Source organism: Arachis ipaensis, chromosome B3 (genome assembly GCF_059453495.1).
Source record: "Arachis ipaensis isolate K30076 ecotype BB chromosome B3, ASM5945349v1, whole genome shotgun sequence".
Taxonomy (NCBI): Eukaryota; Viridiplantae; Streptophyta; class Magnoliopsida; order Fabales; family Fabaceae; genus Arachis; species Arachis ipaensis.
In genome coordinates this window covers 121,890,731-121,902,192 of record NC_142438.1, presented here as the reverse complement: position 1 = coordinate 121,902,192, position 11,462 = coordinate 121,890,731, and positions in this window count along the sequence as shown.

The following is an 11,462-nucleotide window of genomic DNA, read 5'->3' as shown; positions in this document are numbered from 1 at the left end:
AGTTTCAATTTAAGAAGAGGAGAGAGTAGTAAGGGTAGTGGTGAAAACCGAAGTGATGGAGAAGGAGTTATGGAGGGAAGAGAGGGAGTGTTGGTAACCGTACCCAAAAAGCAAGTTTCCAAAACCATGCAACTGCATCACCATTTGAAAAGACTTGAAAAGACATGACCTCATTCAAGAAAGATTTTATTTGATTTTAAAAATTAATTTTAAAATTTTTTAAAAACAACAATATTAACCTGAAACACCTTTTTGGGCCAAAATTAAATCCTCTTGAAAATCTTTTGGGCCACAAAACATTTATTGAAAACCTTTCATGAAACACATAAGTCATCAAAAACTAACACACAAGATTGTAACATTCATATTCGGGCCTTGAGGTGATAAGAAATTAATGAAACACATTTGGACCACTCTTGATCTGAATATTGAGGTTGGCCCAAATTGAGATTCATTTGAAACAAGCCCAGAACACGTTGACTTGAGGGAAACGTTCATCACCTGCCCAGAATTGTCTCATACCTGTTTATGAGACAAAAAGCTCCAGCAAATACATCAGTATTTTTCAAACAAGGAATCATAACTCAAAATTCCTAGACAAGTCCTAAGCATGCAGAATCTATCCTCAGCTAATGGTTTTGTAAAAATATCTGCCAATTGCTCCTCTGATTTAACAAATTGAATGCTAATATCCCCCTTTTGGACATGTTCTCTTATTGAGTGAAATTTCACTTCAATATGTTTAGTCCTAGAGTGCAAAACTGGATTTTTAGAAATATTAATGGCACTCATATTATCACACAGCAGGGGAATATTTTCAGCCTTTAATTTGTAATCAGCAAGCTGTGTTTTTAACCATAAAAGCTGAGAACAACAAGAAGAAGCAGCTATATACTCAGCCTCTGCTGTGGAAAGGGCCACTGTTGGTTGCTTCTTACTTGACCATACATTTAAGGACTTCCCAAGGAAGCAACATAAACCAGAAGTGCTCCTTCTATCAACTCTATCACCAGCAAAATCTGCATCACAATAACCAACTGCAGAAAAATCATCAATCTTAGGATACCAAAGACCAAAATTGGATGTCCCATGAACATATCTAATGATCCTTTTAACTGCAGAAAGATGTGACTCTTTTGGTTTGGATTGGAACCTAGAACACAATCCAACGCTTTGCACAATATCGGGTCTAGAGGAAGTTAAGTACATAAGAGAGCCAATCATTTCTCTATACCTAGTCTCATCAACATCTTTCTCAGTTTCTCCCTTATCTAATTTAGAATTAGGATGCATGGGAGTTCCCATGGGTTTGGCATTTTCCATACCAAATTTCTTAACTAATTCCTTGACATACTTCTCTTGATGAATGAAAATACCTTTTTCAGTTTGTTTAATTTGCAGCCCAAGGAAGAAATTAAGTTCACCCATCATACTCATGTCAAATTCACTTGTCATGAGTTTTCCAAATTCAGAACAAAGGGATTCATTTGCTGATCCAAAAATAATGTCATCAACATATATTTGGACTAGAATAAAAGAATCATTAGAGTTCTTGATGAATAAAGTTGTGTCAGTGGTGCCTCTTTGAAAATTATTTTTCAAAAGAAAAGAGCTAAGTCTCTCATACCAAGCTCTAGGAGCTTGTCTTAAACCATAGAAAGCTTTAGATAGTTTGAAAACATGATTAAAATGCTCTTTATTTTCAAAACCAGGAGGCTGCTCCACATACACTTCTCTATCTATCACTCCATTCAAAAATGCACATTTCACATCCATTTGGTATAATTTAAAATCACAAAATGCAGCATAAGCTAAGAGAAGTCTTATGGCTTCCATTCGGGCAACCGGGGCAAAGGATTCATCAAAGTCGATTCCTTCTTCTTGGTCATATCCTTGTGCCACCAGCCTTGCCTTGTTCCTTGCAATGCTACCATCTTCTCCCAACTTGTTCCGGAATATCCACTTGGTGCCGGTCACTTTCTTTCCACTTGGCCTTGGAACCAACGTCCACACTTGGTTCTTTTCAAACTCAAGAAGCTCATCCTCCATAGCTTTAACCCAAGAAGGGTCACTAAGTGCTTCCTTGACGTTTTGAGGCTCTATTTGTGAAAGAAGAGCAATGTTTGAACCTTCATTTGCCTTTCTAGTGGAAGACCTTGTTTGCACTCCATGAGAGACGTCTCCAATGACAAATTCCTCAGGATAATTCTTCAAGAATCTCCATTCACGAGGTCTGGTGGACTTGGAGGCAGATTCAATTACCAAGGGATTCTGTGTGCTGCTGTCTGCAGAATTTCCTTCAGATTCATGAGACAAAATGGAATTGTCTCTTGAATTTTCAGCATTTGCTGTTTCTGGTTCAGATTGTCCAGAATTTTCTTTTCCATGATTTTGAGCAGTTTCATCCTCATTTTGAGCTTGATTTCCTGCATCACCATCTTCCAAAATGCTTTGCACCAAGTTAGTGTCACAGAATGTAACATGTATGGATTCTTCAATAATTCTAGCATCTTGATGATAAACCCTATATGCTTTACTAGTCGTGGAATATCCTACAAACAAACACTCATAAGCCTTTGGATCAAATTTTCCCAAATTTTCTTTGTTATTTAAAACAAAACATTTGCATCCAAAGATGTGACAAGTAATCTAAGTTAGGTGGGTAGCCTTTCCAAAGTTCATAAGGGGTTTTCTTCAAAAATTTCCTTATGATTGTTCTATTTAAAATGTGGCAAGCTGTGTTAACCGCTTCAGCCCAAAGGAATTTTGGAACATTGCTCTCACAAAGCATAGCTCTTGTCATCTCTTGTATGCTTCTATTTCTTCTTTCCACAACACCATTTTGTTGTGGTGTTCTTGAACAAGAGAAGTTGTGAGATATTCCAAATTCCTCACAAAAGGATTCAAACAAATTATTTTCAAATTCAGTTCCATGATCACTCCTTATAGAAGAGATTTTCAAATCCTTTTCATTTTGAATTTTCTTGCAAAAAGGTTCAAAGGCCGAAAAGGCTTCATTTTTGTGTGCAAGAAATAAAACCCAACCAAACCTAGTGTAGTCATCCACAATTACTAAACCATAATGTTTACCACCTAGGCTTTGAGTTCTTGTTGGACCAAATAAATCAATGTGTAGCAACTCAAGTGGTCTTTTAGTAGAGATGTCTTCCTTTGGTTTAAAAGAACTTTTTGTTTGTTTTCCCATTTGGCAAGCATCACAAGTGATGTCTTTGTCAAACTTTATCAAAGGAAGACCTCTTACTAATTCTTTCTTTACAAGTTTGTTTATTTGAAACATACTTGCATGGCCCAATCTCTTGTGCCATAACCACTTTTCAGATTCTTTAGAGTGAAGACAAGCTACATTTTGATTCTTTAGTTCATCAAGAGTAAGTCCATACATATTATTGAAACGCTTGGCAACAAACATCACTTCATTTGTCTTTTCATTGACAACACAGCATTCAAGCCTTTTGAAAACAACTAAATATCCCAAATCACACAGCTGACTTATACTTAAAAGATTGTGCTTTAAACCACAAACCAAAAGTACATCATCAATGAAAGTAGATTGCTCATTACCTACTTTTCCAACAGCAATGATTTTACCTTTACCATCATCTCCAAAGGTCACAAAACCTCCATCATACTTATTTAGTTTGATGAAGTAGGTTGACCTTCCAGTCATGTGCCTTGAACATCCACTATCCATGTACCACATGTCCTTTTTGTTCTTGGATGCTAGGCAAATCTGCATGATGAGTTTCAAGTAGCCTTAGGTATCCAAATTAATTTGGATCCTTTGAAGTTAATCCATCTTGGTTGCCCAAGTGCATTGAAATCACAAATAACATTGTAGACTTTGTTTCCTACAACTCTCTTTTCAATGAAGCATTGTGCATATGAGTGACCAAATTTCTTGCAATTAGCACAATGATTTTCTGGTGTGTGTTGCTGAAACTGATGTGAGTTATATTGCTTGAAATGATTAAATTTTTGAAATTTTCTGGTTCTTGGAGGAGATGCATTTCTTTTGACAAACTGATTTTTGGTAAAGTTATTCCTCTTTGCAAAAATATTTTCACCAGAATTTTTTTGAATATTTTTGCCTTTCGAGAATGAGGTTTTGTTGTGAAAAGTTGGTTTCTTGAAAGCAGCCTCATTTTTCGAAATATAACCCAAACCTGGCCGGTTTGAACTTGGACCAGTTCTTGGTGAAGGCTCAGCTACATTTGTGTATTCTTCATCAGATTTTTCTTCACATTTTGAAACATATCCGATACCTGATTTGTTTGGTATGGATTTGGTATTTGATGAAGAAGCCACAAATTTTATAGAGGATGTGTTAGAAACAACATCTTCCTTGGCTATGTAGCCTAAACCAGATTTTTCAAACAATGGTCTTTGACTTGCAAGTAATTTGTCCAAGTTGCTAGAACCTTGAGCAAATTTTGCTAAGTCACCATTCAACATTTTAATCATATCATTTAATCTTTTGTTTTCAGCAATTAACTCATGTGAAGGATCCACAATGTGCTTTCCTTTTAATTTTTCAAGTTCAGATTTTAGAAATCTGTTTTCTTCAATGATGTCCAAAGCACATTCAGTTTCCTTCACTTTTTCTTTTAAAAATTCATTTTCAGCTCTTAACACATCTCTTTCAGATCTGCATCCATTGTATTTATCAAGCAGTTTTGAGGTGTTTAAGGTGAGATCATCAATAATAACATGCAAGTCCTCAATGGTCAAATCATAATAATTTACCTCATCAAGATTGTTGTTTCCAGCCATGAAACAGTCTTTGTCATCTCCTTCAGATTCTTCTTCTTCATTTGAGTCATTCTCAAGATCCTCCCAAGCTGCCATGAGTACTCTCTTCCTTTCCTTCTTGCCTTTGTCCTCCTTTTTGAGCTTTGGACAGTTTGACTTGAAGTGTCCAGCCTCCTTGCAATGATGGCACGTCACTTTGCTCAAGTCTATCTTGTGCTCCTTTGAACTTGATCCCTTGTATTTGCCTTTGTTCTTCATCATCCTTCTAAATCTCCTAGCAAAAAACAAAAGTTCGTCATCTGAAATACCATCACTAGACTCACTCTCTTTCGGTTCTATTTGTGACTTGAGGGCTATTCCCTTTTTCTTTGAGTCTGTGTTTGTGTGTGTGGCTTCATAGGCAAGGAGTTTTCCTCTCAGCTCATCATAGGTTATGGGACTTATGTTGTTACTCTCGGTTAGGACAGTGGCAGTGTTTTTCCACTCTTTTGTGAGGCTTCTAAGGAGTTTTCTCACCAAGGTTTGTTCTGCATAGTTTGTACCCATAGCATCAAGGTTGTTGATTATGATTGAGAATCTCTCAAATGCTTCATCAATGCTTTCTCCATCCTTCATGCTAAACATCTCATACTCTTTTCGCAGCATATCAATCCTCGTTTCTTTGACTTGTTTAGTGCCTTCGTGTGTAACCTGGAGTTTTTCCCAGATTTCTTTGGCTGTCTTGCATCTAGACACCTTCCGGTACTCTTCAAAGCTGATAGCACAGTGAAGAAGGTTGATTGCTTTAGCGTTCAGCTCTATCTTCTTCTTATCATCTTCATTCCATTCAGCTTCTTCTTTCGGAGTCACCACTCCATCAGCACTTGTTTTTGTTGGGATCTTGGGACCACTCACAACGATCTTCCATAAGTTGTAGTCAATGGATTGGATAAGATCCTTATCCTTTCTTTCCACTAGGAATAGTTCTTTCCGTTAAAGAAAGGTGGCCGGTTGTTTGACTGGCCTTCAGTGAGGGTGTAGGCAATTGTGGTTGTGCCCAGATTGTTTGCCATTGGATCTTTGCTCCAAGCGGTTAAGCTTGATTCTTGAGACCTTAGCTCTGATACCAATTGAAGGTTGTGGTAGGCTTAGAGAAGGGGGGGTTGAATTTATGCCTTCCTTTTTAATTACTGTTGTTACCCTTTTAAAACAGATTTGCAATTCTGATTCTGTTTTAACTTAGCAGCGAAAATTTATGAGACAATTTATTTTTGTCTCATGAATATCAGAAAACAGAACACAGCAGAGAAGAGAAAAGCTAACACCAGCATGTATCCTGGTTCGGTTGCCTTGTGCTATGCAACCTACATCCAGTCTCCTCCACAACTGTGGAAGAATTTCACTATAGTAAACAGTATTACATACACCAATAACACAGGATTGACCCAATCCTTTCACACTCAAGTTCTAACCTAACTTGACATTGGCTATGCTAATACCTAACTATACCTCTTAGTGCTAACCCAACTAAGAAAGGGATACCATTCAGATACTAGATACAAGACACTTAATCAACCTAAAGAAATCAGAAAATAACTCTAGGCTTTTCTCTCAAGTGTATCTCTCAGCCTTTTTCCACTCATGGCTTTTTCTCAAGCTTTCTCACAATGCCTTTTCTCTCAAGAAATTACAGAAAGATAAGCTTAGAAAAGTACATTACAATCAGTAAAACATGAAGGAGATTGACTTCATCAACAGCCTCTGTGCTATGCGAAAAACCAGATTAGCAAGCCTCTGATTTAGTTCTTCATACTGGCGGAATGCACCTTTGATTAGGAAGCACTGTCCAGTTAGATGAACTTCTTCAAAGAGCTATCTCTCATAACAAAACCTCTACTCACTGGTTTTCTCTCCTTGGTTTCTGAATGAACAGCAAACTTCTTATATCTCCTTGCATGTGGCTGAGTTCTTCTTCCAAGGTCAACACCTTGAGCCTTGAGCTTCACCAACCCACAAGCTTACTTTTTCTTCTCAAGCATCAAAGTAGAACCTTTGCTTCTGACTTTTCCAACTTGACCGAAAGCCATGAAGAAGTAACTGGAATTATTTTTCACTGGTCAACTAAATCTGAACCATAGAGATGCAACTTGGTCCCCAAGTTTTGATTAGGTCCGTAGATACACAGCAGAATGGGGCAGAAAACAACTTTTCCTTCAAAGCCATTTTCAGGTAGTGCAGAGAGTTGGGAAGAAGGGATGAGGATCTTGATGCATGAAAGATGAGATGGATTACCTTTCTTAAGCTTGATTTAGCTTGGAATTTCTGTTTTAGCTTCTGTGCTTCAAGCTTCAACTCTCTCTCTCTTGCTTCTTTGGTTAATGGCTTATGAAAGAAGCTTTTCTTCTCTTTCTCTTTCTTGCTTTTTCTGAAATCTTGATGTGACTTGATTAGAAGGAAGAGGAACGTTGCTTTTGGTTAAGCAGGAGAGAGGGAATTTCAATTCTGAAATCAGTTCGGGCTTGGATCGGATATTAGTATGCATGGCCCGATTTAATTTCTTTGGTTTCTTCCTTTGCTTTTGCTTGGGCTCTTTATTTTGCTTTCAGCCCAATATTCTTTGCTGAATGCCTTTTATTCCATTTGGGCTATTAACATTTGGCCTGCAACAATAAACAATTAGTTAATAGGTAGATATAAATTAATCAACACTAATTATTTATTTTGCTCAAAAATAATGTTTGTCATCATTAATTAATTTAGTTAATTTCTTAACTCAACAATTTCTCAATTAAACTGCATTGTGTTGTTTGAGCAAACAAGTTCTATTTGACGAATTTCTGTGTCAAAATAGACCCTTGTTTGCTACATGATTTCTGATTGCCTCAAGATATTTCTTTTGACTATGCACCTAACTTTTTGTTTCGGATTTTCTTATTTATAGGAGTGCTGAAATGGTGACCACATGCTACTTTGAGGGCTCAAGAGTATTTTGATTCATAGAGACACTAATCTATGTTAGAATTTTTAACTTTTGGTTGAACTTGTGCAAGACATATAACTTGTAGAACTAATCAATGTACTCACTAATGTTATTTTCTTTTAAAACAATTTTAGCTAAATGAGGCATGTTTGAATTATGTATGTTTTACATATTATATAAATGTAGATTTGCTTAATAAAATAGTTAATATATTAGTTAATTAAAAAAAATGTTATAAAATAATTATTTTACTTTTGTAACTAAAGAAAAAAAATGTTACAAAATCAAGTTATATTTTGTAACAAAATTTTTTGATAAGAAAAAATAGATTGTCATGAAAAATACCTTGAAGATCAAAATTTGTTACCACTTTTGTAACGGCTTCTGGTTTTTTGTATCAGAAAAAATTGTTACAAAACATCATATTGAATTGTAACAGTTCCATTTTTCGTTACAAAAATTTTTTGTAATGGGACTTACTGCAACGGCCCCTTTTTTTGTTACAAAAAACTTTTGTTTCAAAATTTTGACGTTTTGTAACAATTTTTTTTGTTACAAATACGCCTTTTTCTTGTAGTGAAGTAAGAAAAGATGAAAACAAAAGAGTTCTAGACTATGCCACTTTTTTCTCTTTGAAATTAAATCAAATATGAAATTCAAGTTCTCTAACATAAGCGCTCACGAAGACAATCGCAGCTATTATTCGATTCGCGCTGTCACCGGATCGGATAAGATCCACACTATAAAAGGATCGGTATGGTTATAGGATGCGACTAGATCTTCGTTGATCTATGATGGATACCAATCTAGAGAAGACCATTTTACCGATACTCTAAAGATATATTTGTCTCTTCAGTAAGATAGAAAATTAAAGAAAAAAATGTTTAAAAGAAAAAAAAGAATGCAATAATTACCATTCCACATATTTGTTTTTTGACAAAAAAAATTAATATATATAGAAAATAAGAATAAAATTAAAAAATATGAGAGTTTATTAATAGTTATAGTATTAATATCTTTTAAAACATAATAATAGCTTCACTCTTGGTTTCTAAAATTATATTTTTTACTTATTAGACTCTACATTATATGTTAATGATATCAATACGTATTCAAAATATAACTATTTAAATAGTAGAGGTAGATAGATTTTTACTTCTCTAATGCATGATTGAAGTTAGAGCTTGTGTCTATTTTTATCACTGTAATAAAAAATTTTATAAGATTTAATTTAAAAAAAACTCAAAAGAATTCTTAAAAATATTTAATTATTAAAAAAATTGTAATATAAAAATTATTAGGAAGGATTAATTATTATAATATTTATAAAAATATTAAAGTAAGAACTTGGAACAGATATGTAAGCTATAACTCACTTTATGATAAACATAAAATATATAATTATTATTATTATAACTTATCTGTTATTATAATTATTTGTACATGTTTATAACTTAAATTTGTCACTTTTTATTATAAGGATTTAGTTTTGATATTGTTCTTACATAATGTGAATTATTTTTTAGTTATTAACTTTGTATAATCGAATTTGACTATAAAATTATATGATGACAGAATTAATATATTGTAATAGAATTGAGATCTTTTTATACTTTTCTAAAAGTAATAAATTAAAAATATTTTGGATTTAAATTTTGAATCCTACTGCGAGTCAACCCTTATATGTATTCATTAGTATTTAATTCTAAAAGATAATAGATTATCTTTATTTTTTTAAAAATAAATATGTAATTAAGAATTTATTTAGTAGCGCGTCTGTTGAATGGAAAGAAACCCTAATTTTCTATCTTTCATTTCAATCATTTCTGCATTTCACGTTTCTCTCTTCTTCTCCCTCCACTCACTTTCCACATCTCTCAAAACCCAACTTACTTGACCATCACCGCTGCCATTCACTCTTTTTCGCATCCACGAAGTTCATCTTAAGTTGGTTATAGCCGTTATACGCATTAAAAAGTGAGAACATCTTAGGCCCAGATGGCACCTGTGACAATTTCAGAGAACAGTGGCTTGGAAAAAACTATGAGGCCGCTAAGGCTAAGCGGTGAAATAACAGTTACGCCCCGAGATCAGAACGAAGGAGAAGTAAGGGAGCTTTGATAGTTTTTTTCACCGACAGAGAGACCGAACTCTGATCGAAGGAGAAAGAAGAGAACGATAGAATTGAGGAAGGATCTGTCGGCCGGCCTTTCAACTCGATCCCCCAACAAAAGGTAAACTAGAATTTAATTTTCAGATCTTTGATTTGATTACGAAATCGTAAATTGGATTAACGTAATTATTTTGTAAGACATCTTTATAAAAAAATACTAGATTGAATTTAAATTTAAATATGAATATAAAATAAAAAAATAAAATATCTTAGTTATTTATTACGATATCTTTACAAAAAATTGGATTTAATTTGAATATTAGTTGAAAAAATATAATATCTTTTTGATTTATTAGGATATCTTTATAAAAAAAGATTTTTTCGTTATCTTTGTTAGTTATCTCTATAAATAACAGTGTTTATCATGATGTTTTAAACCTAACACTCTTTTTTCAATCACTGCAGATCAGAGGAGCAAAGAATATGAGTAAGGTAATCACGCTTGTTTTTGTTAAATGATCGGATTATTAGTCTTTTGTAAACTCTGTTTAGTAGTTTTTTTAGCCTAATAAAAATACTAAAATTTATTTGGCTTGAGCAGTACACACTGGATGCCTCTGTAACTTCTAAGGGAGAATCAAACATGGACTTCTCCGCCTTGGATGAGAAGGTAATCTATTTTTAGACTACAATACCTGAATATGCATTACTTTCTTGGCATACTCTATTTAACATGTCTTTAATTATCTTTTGTGATGTTTATATCTGCTGTGTTGTTACCTTATTATACAAGTAACACGTCTTATTTTATGGCATCTTGTAGCTTGGAAAGGGTATTGCCGAGGCATTGTTGACGATGATTCGCGAAGCTGTTGTGCAAGGGATAACAACAGTTCTCCCAGAGATTGTGAAAACGGTTGGTTTCTCACCAAAAAGTGAGAGTGACGGACTGACGGTGTAAAGCTTTCGAATACTGCTCCAGTTGTTACACCACCGTCGGACACTTTGAAACGCATAAAGCTTTCGAATACTGCTCCAGTTGTAACTCCGCTGTCGGACCCTTTGAAAGAAATACTTGATGCCGATCCCTCAATGTGTTTGGGTGACGAACCAGTCACGAAGAAGAGTACTTAGAGGTGCAAGGAAAAAAAGCGTGGATTACTGGTCTCCGTAGTTAAGGTTTTATGTTTTTATTTTTAAATAACAACTATTAAATACCACTTAGATAGCATTTGATCAAAATAGTACACAATAGAAAGAAGTTATAGTTCACAAAGTACAACATCATTTAACCATTGGATTTGCCACTGTTCCCATTTAAGGGTGAAGAACTTTTTAGTATTCTCACATATTATAATATTAATGTTAAGCCATAAAATACAATCTCTTCCTCAACTTCTCCTCTCTTTTGCACTAGATATGAGGTCTGAGCTTCACTGTTGAGGGCTTTAGGCTCGTGAGTACCAGTTTCTTTTTCTGGTCATCATATTGTGCCTGTTAGTGACATTGGAAAGTTTATTAGAATCCTGATTAATACTAGGGAGCTAAATTTCAATTAGTGATATGAGAATTTGATTTGTTGATGTCGTGAAAAAGTTGATCAGTTGAGAGGACATTATT